This window comes from Erpetoichthys calabaricus, chromosome 1 (assembly GCF_900747795.2).
Source record: "Erpetoichthys calabaricus chromosome 1, fErpCal1.3, whole genome shotgun sequence".
Classification (NCBI taxonomy): Eukaryota; Metazoa; Chordata; class Cladistia; order Polypteriformes; family Polypteridae; genus Erpetoichthys; species Erpetoichthys calabaricus.
Genome location: NC_041394.2, coordinates 208,492,270 through 208,509,084, shown reverse-complemented (window position 1 = coordinate 208,509,084; position 16,815 = coordinate 208,492,270). Strand labels below are relative to the sequence as shown.

The 16,815-nt window shown below is 38.7% G+C and overlaps 1 protein-coding gene across 1 annotated transcript in view; it reads right to left on the bottom strand.

Annotated features, from left to right (window-relative positions):
* znf277 (zinc finger protein 277) overlaps window positions 1–16,815 on the bottom strand; it is a 127,410-nt gene that overhangs the window by 38,909 nt on the left and 71,686 nt on the right. The window lies entirely within an intron of this gene.

The following is a 16,815-nucleotide window of genomic DNA, read 5'->3' as shown; positions in this document are numbered from 1 at the left end:
TCATTGTCAAATCTGAAAAAAATTGTGATAAAGAAAATACAGTATACTCTGTTGCTTCAAAGAAAGGACAGATTTTCCATTAGAACAGTGTTTCCCAACTTTTTATCTGTGGTGGCACAGTTTTTGAAACCAAAAACATTCCAAGGCACACCAGTGTTTTACTATCCATAAACACATTATATCTCATACACATCCTCAACTGTCTGAAGGGGCAGGACTAGTGGAGAAGCTGGTTAAAAATAAATACATAAATAAATAAATAAATAAAAAACAGCTTTGAGATCAACATTCTCAGATATGACACTTAATGTTAACATCATTGTTGTTATTGTACACATCCCTCCTCGGCAGACGTGGAGACAGCGAGTGACATCATCCATTCTGCTGTTGCTAAGTTACAAATGCAGCACCCTGAGGCGCTTGTGCTAATCGCTGGAGACTTTAACCATGTGACGCTGGACAAAACATTACCTGCCTTCTCCCAGTATGTGGACTGTAACACCTGGGGAAATAAGACTATTGATTTACTGTATGCAAACGTTAAAGATGCATACAGCGCCACCCCGCTGCCTGCGCTTGGGAAAGCAGATCATAACCTGGTTCTGCTTCAGCCTTACTACAAACCCAGAGTGAGGGTCCTACCTACAACCACATGCTCATTCAGGAAGTGGTCCCCGGAGACATAGAAGGCTCTGAGAGAATGCTTTGGAACTACAGACTGGGATATCCTGCAGGGATCACATAGTGAGAACATTGAGGAGGTTGTTGACTGCACTACTGACTACATCAACTACTGTATGGACATTGTAGTTCCAGTAAGAACTGTACACTGCTATGCTAACAACAAGCCATGGATTACAAGTGACATCAAGGGCCTTTTGAACCAGAAGAAAAGTGCTTTTATAGGCGGTGATCAGCATGAGCTCAAGCGCGTGCAGAAGGAACTCCCAGTCCAGCTCAGGGTGGCGAAGGAGCAGTACAGAAGAAAGCTGGAGCAGAAGTTGCAGAAAAACAGCATGAAGGAAGTGTGGGATGGGATGAAGATCATCACTGGCTGCAGCTCGAAGCGGGGTGCCACCATCGAGAGAGGCGTGAAGAGAGCAAACCAAATGAACAACTTCTTTAACAGGTTTGACCACCCTAACCCACTCTCACTCTCACCTCAGAGTACTGCACCCTCCAAACATCCTTCTGCTGATACCAGCATAGGAGAGACATCCCCACCCACAATTACAACAGCGCAGGTGAGCAGAGAGCTGAGGAGACTTTGTGCCAGCAAAGCAACGGGTCCAGATGGAGTATTTCAACACAATCCAACCTCTGCTCCTTAGGGACAAGCTGACAGAGTTGGGAGTAGATTTATACCTGGTGGCATGGATTGTGGACTATCTTAAAGACAGACCTCTGCATGTGTGTCTTGGGAACTGCACGTCTAACATTGTGGTCAGCAACACAGGAGTGCCACAGGGGACTGTACTTTCTCCGGTCCTGTTCAGCCTATATACATCGGACTTCCAATACAACTCGGAGTCCTGCCACGTGCAAAAGTTCGCTGACGACACTGCTATCGTGGGCTGCATCAGGAGTGGGCAGGAGGAGGAGTATAGGGACCTAATCAATGACTTTGTTAAATGGTGCGACTCATACCACCTACACCTGAACATCAGCAAAACCAAGGAGCTGGTGGTGGATTTTAGGAGGCCCAGACCTCTCATGGACCCCATGATCATCAGAGGTGACTGTGTGCAGATGGTGCAGACCTATAAATACCTGGGAGTGCAGCTGGATGATAAATTAGACTGGACTTCCAATACTGATGCTCTGTGTAAGAAAGGACAGAGCCGGTTATACTTCCTTAGAAGGCTGGCGTCCTTCAACATCTGCAATAAGATGCTGCAGATGTTCTACCAGACGGTTGTGGCGAGTGCCCTCTTCTACGCGGTGGTATGCTGGGGAGGCAGCATTAAGAAGAAAGACACCTCACTCCTAGACAAACTGGTGAGGAAGGCAGGCTCTATTGTTGGCATGGGGCTGGACAGTTTGACATCTGTGGCAGAGCGACGGGCACTAAGCAGGCTCCTATCAATTATGGAGAATCCTCTGCATCCACTAAACAGTGTCATCTCCAGACAGAAGAGCAGCTTCAGCGACAGACTGCTGTCAATGTCCTGCTCCATTGACAGACTGAGGAGATCATTCCTCCCCCAAACTATGCGACTCTTCAATTCCACCCAGGGGGGGTAAACGTTAACATCATACAAAGTTATTGTCTGTTTTTACCTGCATTATTATCAATCTTTAATTTAATATTGTTTTTTTTGTATCAGTATGCTGCTGCTGGAGTATGTGAATTTCCCTTTGGGATTAATAAAGTATCTATCTATCTAATGAGCACTTTTGTGGCATCTTTCAGCTGCTTTGTCCCTATGCCCGCCCCTCTCTACCTTGGTGGCAACTCATAGGCCCACTATGCACCAGCCCTGTAAGACTCGCTGATGACCACACATCCAATGAGATGGATTCTAGCAACCAGAAGATGAGTCCAAAGTGCACTAAATTAACTTTTCCAGGTAGTTCTGTCCTCCTCATACAGGTCTCAACCACCCAAGGAGCTTGTCCCTCATAGGTTCAGACTCAGGTATGCTACACTTTTACTTCCACGACACACCTGGGTAGCTTTTCTACACTTTTTACCTATGAAGAGCCATGTACAATTGTAATAAGCAGTGTCTGAGGTGGCCAGATATTCATTAAGGTCTGGTCTTATCCAGATAAACTGAAGGTTGCGATTCTAGGTTCCATATACTGTACATGCATGACTCCTCCAAAGATGTAGACAAGGCTTAGAAAATACATCTGTCATGTTTGTTTTATGCCTGACTAGACTGATCAGGTGAAGGAAGTACGCTGCTACTAAAAAGAGCAGGTAAAAGTTATAGATGTTCAGGCTCTTGAGTCCAATGAAACTTAGCATAACTCTGGAAAGAACATGCTCACTAATGAGTTCACGGTCTTAAAAACATTTCGATCAGCAGATAGGACTCACAAACACAACTTTAAAATTGTGGGGCTTAAAGAGTGCTGAGAAGCATAATATGAACATTTTCTAACACAAAAACAATTCGTTCCTAAGTATTCCATTACACTAGCTATGAAGATTTAATGAACTCTGTTCAATTGACGTAATATATAATTTTATTGTTGTCTTACGGTCTGCTCCTTGTTTCTAAAATTTATGACCTTTATAAATTTACACATTGCAGGTGTACTGAACCATTAATGTGTACCTGTATTTAATTGGGGACTTTTGCTATTATTCACCCTGCTGGATTGATGGGGTCTAGGAGTCATAGGATGCTGCATTTAATTCTGTTCCTCTAGTTTGCTTTTTTGTGATTTATTTATTGCCACACCTCCTATGCTTTTATAAGGATTTACATATTGTTTGTGTTTTAATCTTGGGAATAAGGATTCATTGAAATCTGGCTCCTTTGCTTGCTTTTTTCTTTAACAGTTAATTTGCACTTTGAAAAATACTCTTTATGGGATGATTGCAGAGAGTGGAGAGGAGATATGGGGAGGTTTTGATTGGGTGCCTTAGGTGAGTAAATCTATAGTAACAAAGAGTGTACCACAACTGTGATTTTCTCTTCTGCTTGTTAAAAAAATCTGACAGAGTGTAGATTAAGGATTTATAATTGGGAAGTGGTAATATGGGTCAATTTTAGTACTTGTAGGTGGAACTAGGATGTTGGAAGTTGTTTGTTTCTGCTCACAGCCATAGCTCACAATGCTCCATCTTCTTTCCTAACCTCGCCAGTCCTTTGCTTAAATTATGTGATTGTGAATTACTAGATGCTACTGACTGCAATGCTACGGTCATTTCTATTAGACAAAGCCACTTTTTCATTGCTAGTCATACATTTAATTCAGTCAGTGCACCCACAGCAACAGAATCCAATTTATTTATTTTTTATTTTTCTTCCATATTGTAGATCCATATCCATAACATTTTCATTTTCTGAACCAAGGCTTCATTAGTTGAAGCTTCGCCATTTTTGCCCAATCATAAATTTCTTACAATTGCAGTTGTACTAAGTTAAATAATAAACCATCCAAATGCACCAAGTTAAATAATGAACGATCCTTTGATAATCAGCAATGATTTTTTAATACCTACCCAAAATTATTTGCCAAGTACTCCAGTGTTTCACTCTCTCTGACATCTAATTATTCCTTGTCAACCTTCCCTTCATTATCTCTTTTAGACGCCCCATCTCTTTAACTGAACTTAAGAAAGCAATGGACTCTATGAGTGCAGGGAAGGTACTAGGGTTAGATAGTTATGCATCTTAGTTAATTGCCTTATTTTGAAAACAATGGCTCTTTCCCTTCTTTGATACGATCACGGAAGCTATTTTGTTTGGTTCTTTAAACATGAGGGTTAACATAGCAGTCATTATTCTATTTTAAGAAAAATGTACGGATCCTACTCTAGAGTTACAGGCCTCTCTTTGTTATGAACACAGGTGCAAAAATATCTGCTAGGGTTCTTGCTTGTTGCCCACAGAGAGTCATTTATAAATTTATCCACCCAAAGCAGACTGGCTTTATACTTACGTAGTTATCTTCTGACAATATGCACAGATTCTACATAACACTGATTCAGCTTTGTGCCTTATGAGCCCAGCTACTCTTCTTTCAACTGACATGGAGAAGACACTTAATTGTATGAAATGACCTCTCTTATAGAAAGTCTTAGACAGAACAAGCTTTACTACAAGTTTCATAAAATTGATTAAGACGTATACCCTTCCCCCTTTGCAGTTCTCCTGACCAATTTTAATAACTTGCACCAGTTGCTTATTAGTACGGAAGACATGTAGGGATGCCCTTTGTCCCCTTGCTTTTTAGCTTATATTTGAGCGTTGCCATTTGCAGCTCTCAAATTCAAATGCCCATTACAGTTCTCCTCAAATAAAATCTTTATATGTAGACATACTGTATGCAAATTAAGATACTGATACAACATTCTTTAATGTTAGAAATGTCTCAGGAAAGACCAGGGACTAGTGCACTCAGTTTAAAGTTCTCCATGGACTTTACCCTAGTCCTCACTAGTGTCACCTGATAGGCTTTACACACAAACAACTCTACCAGGCTTTACACATGAACAACATTTTTTCCAACTGTACACAACTTGCAAAGTTTTCAATACATGAATGATTTCTGACACTAGGACCTTTAATCATTTCTATGTTGAAAAATATGTTTGCATAACTTGAGTTTATAACAACTAACAACTTCTAACAACCTATTTTTCTTTTATATGAAGCTCCCAGATTTTGCTAAAAGATGTTGGTCAGGCTTCTCTAATTTTCCTTCAATTCTGGTAGTTGAAACTATACTATCTTACAGTACTGAAGACCTAAACTGAATTTTTACACTTCACAATCTATCTAATCTTCTCGCAAAGACTACTTGAGGCAGTATTCAATAAAATACCTTTCAATCAAAACTTTCAGATAAAGAATAAGCCACAGACAAAATACACTTTTCATTACCCTGTGTAAAGAATCGTGTAATTCAAGTAAACAAAATACACTTACTTGATTCTCAGGGTATCTAAAAGGTACCTGGGGCAATATCACTTACTCAAATATTTGGGGACTGTACCTTGCCTACCTGTCAGAATGTACTGGAACCACTACTATTTCTAGTCTACATTCATCAATCTTTGGAATACTACCAGATAAGATAATATTATGCAGTAAAAATCTGTTGTCATAACTACTTGCTTGCTGTTTTATTCCATTGAAAAAAATTCTGATCCATTCTTACTGACACTGGGGAAAAGTTTGTTTATTACTATTTAAAATTAGAAAAAGATATCAAATGTTACCACTGAATAACTGTTAAAGCTTACTCATAATTTGGCAAGATTGTAATAATGGCATCTTTAGCTAAGAATGCCAGGATTCTGTTACCCTTCCAGATGAATTAATATTTTAGAGTTATGACTACAGGGTACTCAATTCCATAGCCCCCCAAATGATAAGATTAGGTAAATATGGCATCACTAATTTTGTACTCATTTGTTCCCTTCCATGCTTATAATAAAGTAATCTTATAAAGCTAATAAAGGGATTTCTTGCCTGTGGGCAGCAGTTCGACACAGGTATATCTTTTACCTGTGATGATTTTACTGATGGGTGCTCTTACATACTGTATGTATCATACCACTCTGGTAAAATATGTGCATGATCTTATTATTTTACTGAATATCTACAGCAGCTTCCCATTTGAATTGACTTTCAAAATAGTGTCACACACGTGCGCATGGGAGTCAGCTAAAGGACTCAAAAGAAGGTAATTCCCGATCAGACCAGGGGGTGGCAGAATGCATTAATCCTTTCTCTTGACTCCCTGCAGTCCAAATGCAGGAAATTCCGCCTGGCTCCCATGAAGAAGTCACTTTTGGTTCCGCCCCAGAAGACGTCACTTTTGGTTCTACCTCTCAAGAAGTCGCAGCCTCTTTTCTATTTCTGGTCCCAAGATCTCTCCTCTATCTTCCGTCCAACTATATATCCGCCATGTTTAATGACCTGTGCAGTTCTGTTTTGGACTCTTGTCTGAAAAGACCAATTTTCTCAACATTTTTCGCATGTACAGCCAATTCTCAAGTATACGGGAGGCTGCCCCAAACCTAGCCTTTTCCATTCAGCTTCTCTCTGACAAATTCTCTGTTGTTTACTGGAGCAATACTAAGGGGGGTGCAGCCCATAGTTACTGTCTTTGTCCAAAATCTGATATTAGAAGAAAAGAGAAAAAAATCTCTCTCAGTTACATGAGGCCAAATAGCAAGAGAATGTGAAATGATATTTCCCACTTTTAAAGTTTAGAGAGCTAGCCTTAAAATTGACCTCTTACATAGGCTAATGTTTCCAATGTTAAATTTCTGACCTCAACAAATGACAGATCTACTACTGTGAGTTAATATAAATGGCTATTCTAGAAATTATCTAATAATCAGGTTTCAGAATTAAACTAACAGAATTTCTATTTTATTGTGCTAACTGCCATTTTACTTTTCCTTTTACAATTAAAAAATAGTTGAATGTTACCAATAACCCCAGGTTGTAAGTGATTATTTCAGTAACATCTTTCTTGAAGTTCAAGACAAGCAAAGCAAGCAAGCAAAGACTAAGCTGGATTTCTAGGCAATACATAATGATTTACCTACCTTGCAGTTGCAGGAAAATTGGTATAAAACTAATTCATAGACCATTTTGAAAAACTCCATCAAACATCTTCAGCTAAGCAGCATAGGAGAATCCACAGTAATCATTCCATACTGCATATTGTTAAACATAAGTAGAGCCAATTTATAAAACAAAAATTTTAAGAAGAAACAGCACGTGTTAAATCAATGAAATAAACGTTTATTTATTTGTAAAATAAATAAGTTCACTGGCTTGGATATAGTCTCCCCATGATTCTAAAGTGGTTTAAGTGTATTTGAAAATGTTGTGAAATGCTACCTATAAACATACAAATAAATGGTTTGAGTTCTTTAGCACAAACAAACAAAAATATCTTGCCACATGTTCTTGTCTAGAAACTTTTAAAAAAAGAAATATAATAGAATATTTTTAATCAAATCCACAAAATCACATTCAAGGTTACAGGGGCAAGTGTCTATCAAGGCCAAAAACTCGGGGAGGGAAAAAAAAGTCACCATTATCAAAACTGTAGAACTGATTAGCAAAACAAAACTTTCAATTACAACTGAATGCAAAAAGCAACCAAGAACATTCAATGTGTTTCAAAAGTATTTACCCATTAGGACACAATTTAATTACGCTGCAAAGTAAGACACTAATCTATGTAATAGATACTATCTGCAAGGGAAAGTGTGTTAATAGCAGAGATGAAAGTAAAATTTTGGAACTTCCCCTAAGTTATAAATAAAAAACTGAATGAGGTAATTCCAGTGCCAAGTTAAACAGCCATCCACCCATTCATTATCCAACAAGCTATATCCTAACTACAGGGTTACGGGGTCTTCTGGAGCCAGTCCCAGCCAACACAGGGCGAAAGGCAGGAAACAAACCCTGGGCAGGGCACCAGCCCACCACATAAGTTAAACAGTATTGTTGAATTAGTTTCACCTTTTTGTAGTCCTTGCTTTATATCAGACAGCCTCCCTTCTACTCTGAAGGAACTTTTCGCTTCCTTTAATTTAACATTTATTAACTGTATTAATTTTGCTGGGACAGCAAATTCTTGAAAAGCTTGGTACACTTTTAAATTGTTTACTATGCCATGAGCCTGTCTGATGCTGACATACAACTGATTAGGGTCTATGTCAAACTGGTAACATTTATGATGTTTCTCTCCGAGGATATTTTATGCCTGGGCCTCTTCTTCACCAATACCTTTGTACAAAACCTGTACACGGCACTAACCAAGATGATTTCCTGTAATTATAACACAGTGATCTCTCATTTGTCTTTATGTATGAAAAAATAATTCCAATTACAACTCTTCTCACATCTCTTCCTTCACCTGTATTTTTTCAATTATTCAAGTCTCTGCTTCTGAAATGTTCACTTTTTAGTTCCATTATTTTCCCATCAGATTTTAGAAGTTTTGCCCAAGTAACATATTATTATTCAGCTCTTTAACAGTTTTTCTTCTCTCTTCTCTTTGGTGCTGTGGCTATTAGTTGTTCTTCCTCTTACCCCACTCCCATCTCATTCTGCCCCCGAGTTTTTCTTTAATGTCTTTCTCTCTATCTAGCTTAATACATCCTTAAAGTGTTCTCTTTATCTTCTCAGAAACCCATCTTAGTCTCCAATTAGATTCTCCTTGATATTTGTAAAACACCATCTGAAATGTTCACTTTTTATTTCCACACACTCTATCCAATAATCTAATTTCTCTAATGAACTCAATGCTACTTTGCAGTGGCAGTGTGGTGTAGTTAAGGTTTTGGACTCTGGACTTCAAACACTGAGTTTGTGGGGTCAAATCCTGCTACTCACAAAGTGTGACTATGAATAAGTCACTTCACCTGCTTGTGTTCCAATGGCTTGGGGGGGGTTTGGTGGGGGATGGGGACTGTAAACAATTGTATCTCAAAATATTGCAAGTCACCCTGTAGAGAAAAGCCAAGCAAAATGACACCTTTTATTGGCTAACTAGAAAGATTACAATATGCAAGCTTTCGAGGCAACTCAGGCCCCTTCTTCAGGCCTGAAGAAGGGGCCTGAGTTGCCTCGAAAGCTTGCATATTGTAATCTTTCTAGTTAGCCAATAAAAGGTGTCATTTTGCTTGGCTTTTCTCTACATTCATAATGGCTAACACGGTACAACACCCTAGTACTGCAAGTCACCCTGGATATTCCTGGATAGCCAAATAGAAAATAAAAACAATATTCTACCTTTACAGCAATCACAAAATTAATAGGCCTTACACAATGACCACTATTGCTTTCATTCAGACCTCCGTTACCAATTACAGGTACTCTACCTTCTTATACTGTTCTTCCTTTCCATATTTTGCATTTACATCTCCCAAAATTATCATTAACATGTCTTGCAATACTATAATATTCATTTTTCAGTCTCTCATAAAAAGCATCATCTAATCTGCATCTGCCTCTTATGTTGGAGCATACACATCCACCAAAGATATATTTAAAGTCTCTATATTCTTATTCTTTTACTCACTTATGCATGTTCCTGCTTACTGTGCAAAACTCATGTTCGAACTCTCTTTAGCTCAGATGTAGAACACAATTTCTGCTTGCTATTATCCAATTTAATTTCTAACAACTTTCTGGACTGTTGAAATTGATCCTGTTCATTTCCTGAACTCCTCATTCAACACTCTCAATAACAAGATCATCATCGTTTGTAGATTACACACTGCCAAGATCAAATCATTTCCCCTTTTTCTTGATCGAATAACATTGCGTGTTAGATTCCAATTTTGTCTAACCTAAGTTATTTTATAATTTGAGGTGGTTAGCCGTAAGCTTAACAATCAGTCTGAAAAACCAGGTCTTTCCTCTTTGTCTGGACCATCATTAAAGACTTACCCTGCTTGCACATGTCACCTAGGAGCTTTAGCTCCCACCGACACAGCTCTTTAGATCCATTGTGCACACAAGCCTTCTCACCATAACAATGGGGCCTTTGAGGAGGATGGGTCAGTTTGGTGTTTATTCTGTATATTTCTGCAATAGGTAAGAGGCTGTCAGAGATTTAGGAGGTAGAGATATTAAAGAAATTAAGTAATTTGGTAAAATCAGATCACATGGATCGCACTGTGCCTCCAGATTGTATGCTAGCATGACACTAAGTCCCTGAAATTTATTCTGTGTTTTATGTTAATGTTCTTATATTTGGTATTGCACTCTTTTTTCTGTTCTTGGGCACTCGCTTTGCGCTCTCTCTTTCCCCCTCACACTTGCTTATTTCATGCTAGAGCAGACATGAAGTGGTTGATAGAATAGCTTGACTCTGCCTGCTTCTTGCAATTTTAGCCATTTCACTTCAATGTATAAAATGGTTAATAAAAAATAAATGAACTTAAACAGTGGACAGGGTAAACTTTATTCAGCGAGATAAGACCTGTTTATGCAACACAGAGTAAGACAGTTCCTAGTTCACATTTGCAGCAATTACCAACAGAACCTTCAATACAGTAAATGCCAAGAAGTAACTGGCCATCTTATATACTGATCACTCCTTTGCTCAGGGATTCTATATACTCTGAAATGGAGGTACTTAAACAAGCACTGTTTGGGGTATACAGTATTTGCCATTTTCAGTTGACCTCTTTTATGTTAACTTTTTTGTTTTTTCATTGCCAACATTTGAAGTCATATTGAAAGCAGACAAGTCATTCTCAAGATCTTTTGTTAAGATAAACACAATGTTAACTTCTTCTTTAAATCTTTTATAATTCATGTGCATATCTCTTGAAAACATGATATTAAACAAGATTTCACAAAGTGCAGTTTGCTCAATACAATTTAGTATTGCTTCCATTTTTGAAAACTATGTACATCTTGTGCTGAGATTATTTTTGATCGACCAATAGAGAAACAAACTGCCATATGATTTTAGATCAAATATTGCAGTTTTAATGACGTGATTTATTCTATTCATAATCTAATGTCAACTCCCCAAAAACTGAGCAAAACTCACACTGTATACAATAGAACACCTGGGGCCTCATGCATAACGTCGTGTGTAAAATTCACACTAAAACATGGTGTACGGAAAAAAGCGGAAATGTGCGTACGCACAAAATAATCCAGATGCATAAATCTGTGCGTACGGCAACTTCCATGTTCTTCCGCTTCATAAATCCCGGTCTGCATGAAAAGTAACGCTTGTGCAAACACTTGCCACCCCTCCCAGACTCCTCCCAGAATTACGTCTCTTTGAATATGCAAATCAATATAAATACCCCCTTATGTTTTGCATTCTGTGAAAAGACAATGGCAAAAGCACCGGGGGAAAAAGAAGAATTTCCACGAATACCAAGTAGAGGCAAGGAAAAACATACCATTTGGTTGGTTTAAACAGTGATATAAACAACAAAAGGAAGTTGATTGAGTGGTGGAGATACTCGAAAGTTCAGTTCAGAAAGTCGCAAAGTGCCCAAAATAAATAAGTGGACAGATATCACAGTCGCTGTGAAAAGGTGAGTCGTAGCCCACAGTCCGAGTGTCATATGGAAGTGTATTAGGGTACAGAGAAAAGAAAAACAAAATAGGGACACAGTTGAAAAAAATGTTCAAATGTCAACTTTAATCTCGAAATTTCCACTTTAATCACGTAGTTTATTTTGTCATTAAAGTAGAACGTCATAAACTTAATCTTAAAATCGTTTAATTTACTACTTTCTCAGATCCCATCATAACTAAAGTAGCATGTTAAATGCTTCGTATTGTATATATTCTTCTATTTAGTCTTTGTGTGTGAATCACTACGTGCTTCTTAAACAGGCTTTCTCTTCCGCCGACAGGACACAGAATACATTACATTTGTGAAATTACAGCTCTCTGAACAATTTAAATATTAAGATGTATACTTGATATCATTTTCATAATGATAGAAATTAAAGCATGTATTAAACATGGGGACACGGTGGAGCAGTATTAGCGATAAGCTGGCGCCTTGTCCAGAGATTGTTCCAGCCTCCTGCAACACGCTTGCTGCACCGTGCACGACCTTCGATTAAATAATTTATTACATGCAGTACTGTCTCTCTCAAACATACTAACCCCCAATTCATGTCCTTCCCTTTCTTTCTCCAAGTAACCAATCGCCATACGATCAGCTCTGTAATAGATGCCAAGACATCAGTAAGCGTAGAATGCCGATTCTTCAAAACTTTTATGGAACATTGAAATATCTTCGTAGTACAAGTTTAATTATTCCATTCATCTGTCCATTAAGGGTCACGACAATCCCAGCAAGCATACAGCGCGAGGCAGGAACAATCCCTGAATGGGGCGCCAGCTTGTCGCTACCGCTGTCCACCGTGTCCTCACGGGTTTAATTATTAACAATATATATTATTTTAATGAAGTTAAAAACTTAGCTGTATAATGTAATAAACATGCTTTACTGCATTTCATCATAAAAATGATATGAAGAGCTCCAAGAAGATAGCGCTTAGAAATGTAAATCGACTTAGAAGCCAGTCGTCATCATATGTAAATACATGCTTTATAAAGTGGCTGAGGTTGTGCTATATTATAACTGTAGTGCAAGAAACAGTAGCACTGCTTTGACGCTGGGTGCCGCCAGTTTGCAAAACCGAGCAGAGAACGTGTGTATGCCAGGAACTGAGCTGGTGTGAAAATGTGTGTGGCTTTACGTTAAGTTTAGTTTTATACATGGCAATGTGAGCATTTATACATGAGGCCCCCGATGAATACTACACTGCCAAAACATTGTGTCTCATATTTCTTTGCTTTTCAACATGGAAATAACCTTTAACCTTTTTTGTGCATGCTAATGCAGCCCATTACATGTATACACACACACATATATATTATATATATACACATACATACACTTTTAAAAATTGCTAGGTCACATAAGTCAGTTCAGCTGCTCTCGTGTAGTAATGTTTAAAAAATGCAAAAGAAAAAGTTAAAATAAAATAATGATAACAAAAGGGGAGGCAAAGTAGCATCATGGTTAACGCTGCCGCATCTTGAATCCAGGGGTCTGCCTTTGTCCATGTGGAATTCTCATGTCCGCTTTGGTTTTACTCTGGGTATACTAGTCTTCCTCCCACATCCCCAGTGATTTGTATGTTATACTAATTGGTAAAACTAAACTGTTCCAAGTGTATGTGTGTGTGTTCATAAGTATGCTCTTTGGTGGTGGATGTACCATGGCTGTCCGTGCCTTGCACCAAGTGCTGCTACAATATACCTCAGCCCTCTGTGTGCTTGAATAGATTTAAATAGATCTGAGACTGTAGAGTTAATAGCTAAGTTTCCATCCAGTTTTTTGCGACGTTTTGTTATCGACAAACAGAATATACGTAAAAAAAATGTGCGAAATTTGCTGTCTCCAGCCCGTTTCCATCCAACTGGCTTTTAATCGATAAAATGGTGTGCGTGATGACGTCATCCCCCCCAAAACGAACTGTCGCATAAGTTTTGTTGTATCGCGAAAAAAATCTGTCCTTGAGCCGTTTCCATACATAATATTGTGTATGTCGCAAATTATCTACCTTTTGTTTTCCACGTTACACCCCCTCCACTAAACAAAGAAACAAAGAAATGGAGAGATTATTCAGACAGGTTTTTGAAATTTGCCAGCTTACTGTTATTTCAGTCTCACAAATAATTGGAATTGTACATAATATCCGAAGACGACAGCAGAATGAAGCAGTTGCTTGTCTGATAGCCCTAGAGCTCGAAGAAAGTACCCCAGTGCGACGAAACCCACGGGTATGGGAGAGACGACGGAATAAGACCTTCTGGGAGGAGGTGGTGGAGAGACACTTCACAGAAAATCTCTGGCTGCAACATTTTAGAATGACACGGCCGACGTTTGAGATGTTGTGTGGATTCATCAGTCCTGATGTTGCGCCCATCACAGGTTGCCACCGACCACCGGTTCCAACCCAAAAGCGGATTGCCATCGCCCTTTACAAGCTGGCAAACTGCGCCGAGTATAGAGTAGTTGGAGAAACTTTCGGGGCTAGTAAAACTACCGTCCATCGATGTGTACATGCTGTGTATATGCTGTGTTAAAGAAAAATTAATGCGGCGTTATATCAGACTTCCGACTGTAGCGGAGGCCAATGAAATGGCATACCGCAATTCCTTGGTGCATCTTGTGCCACAGATTTACGGTGCGCTGGATGGCACGCATGTGCCTATTCTTCCCCCGACGGAAGGCTACCGCGATTACATTAATCGCAAAGGGTGGCCATCTATTGTTCTCCAGGCCCTTGTTGATGACAGGTGCATGATACGAGACATTTGCGTTGGCACTCCTGGAAGTGCCCATGATGCAGCTGTGTTTGCAGCATCGGATCTGTACAGGTGAGCCTACCTTTCAACATCCCTTCTCAGTGCGATAACAACTGAATTAGTACTGTAACCTGCTTCCCTTAAGGTTTTTAATTAAAACTGAAATTTGAATTAATACAAAATAACGACGTTTAATCAAAAAAAACTCTCTTCATCAGACAATGCGAACCGCTCCACCATTCTCGTTTTGATTGCACGTGATGAAATTGTGACACATTTATTTGCGTTAAAGCCCTTTTTTCCGATAAAAAGTGTTTCCAATATAGTTTTTGCGACATCTGAAGTATCGATATGGAATTTATGCGCTAAAGTTAAACGGAAAAATATTATGTCGACATGTACAACATTTTATCGATAATTAGCATTTCCATCAGCTATATCGGTAAAAAAATTTGAAGCGCTAAATATTTTTTCGCAAAAACTCCTTGGATGGAAACCTGGCTCATGATAATAAAAGCAGCATAGCTGTAAAGGGGATCTGTATTAAATACTTGGTCCCATAGCAAATATTTGTTAAGACACATTACTCACTAGAATGCTTCTAGTACAATATGCAATTACATAAATATATAGATTATATTTTATAATTGTTCAGTTCTGGGCTCACAAATTACCAAAACAAAACAACTTTATGTCAACATACATTAGTCTACTGCTGGTTTGTGAAACACAGGTTATTCCATTTGACAGACTGTCAAGAGATTTTTACTGTCTTAAGAGAAACAAGACACATTACATGCACTCAATTGGATGCTTCTTAAAATAGTTCACTCCTTAGAGTTAGAGACTGAAAGAAAAGGCTGTATCTGAAATTGTTCAGTTAAAAAAAAGCTTAAACTGGGCAAAGGTTTGTAATCAACCAGAATCCACCATTCAATGCCCAAGTGCTTTTGCCAGTTTTAACTTTCCTTTTCATTCTTGAAGATGACATTGGTATTTGGGTGCCTATAAATTCCTTCAAAAAATGTCTAAAAAATAACCCTCTTCACCATGGGGGAAGTTTAGGGGGGGCTGCAGTATTCTCAAGACTCAGTTATTGTGCCTATGGGTTTAACTTTAATTAAATTAAAAAAAAACAAAAAAAAGTTTAATATGAATAAAAATACAACAAATTTATTATATCCAAACTTCCACAAATAGATTACAATATTGTCCAGTTGATCATCAAAGAATTATGAAATCAGTTTACATAATATTTAACACTGCATATACAAATAATCTGCAGAGGAAAAAACACAGCGATCTACTTTTAAATATGAAGTGTCATTCTAAGCAAACAACAACATTTATTTATACAGCACATTTTCATACAAAAAAAGTAGCTCAAAGTGCTTTACATAGTGAAGAAAAGAAAAATAAAGGACAAAATAAGAAATTAAAATAGACTAATAGTTCCAGGCACAGTGGAACCTCGGTTCATGAACGTCTCGGTACATGTACAAATCAGTTTACGACCAAAAAGTTCGCCAAACTTTTGCCTCGGTTCACGACCATACACTCGGTATATGAACATGCCAGTTTCCCTTTCGGTTTGTGCGTGCCGATGATTTCGGCATGTGTTGCATTGTTCTCTGACAGATGTGCGTGCTTGCACGTGCGTGCGTGCTTTCGCTGTGAACTCTTTGTGCTCTATTTCATTTCCCTTCTGGTTCGTATGCGCCGATTACTGTATTTAAGCACGTGTTCAGCCTCTCCCTGTTCATTGTTCTCAGTCAGATGTGCGTGCTTTACCTGTGAACTCTTTGTGCTTTACAGTATTTTGTGTGCTTTTGCAGTTAACCATGGCTTCTAAGCAAGCGAAGAGTGGTGAGAAGAAAGTTTTGCAGAAAATTGAAATTGAAGTAAAGAAAGAAATTACATCTCATGTAGAACTGCAGACAAAGAATGTGAAGTATAATAGTTTTAAACAGTGAGTTTCACTCATACCTAGGTCAGGTCAGTTTGGGGAACATGCACTGCACTGGTATAGCATGTTGCCGCACCCACCTCACAACAAAACAGCTTGGGATCCTGGATGGCAACCCCCAGGCAGACACATGGTCCAGTCCTACCCCCCACAAATGACCACTTATTTGCCATTGCCGGGTGTGTTACGTGGGTGTCCCATTGGCCTGGTCCAACTGCTAAGGTCCTCAACAATTAGGATCCTGTGATCACATCATCTTTGGGGAAACGCACCACATGGCTGTAGTGTCATAACTGATGCTCCCTCACAATGCAGGTAATGTGTCTC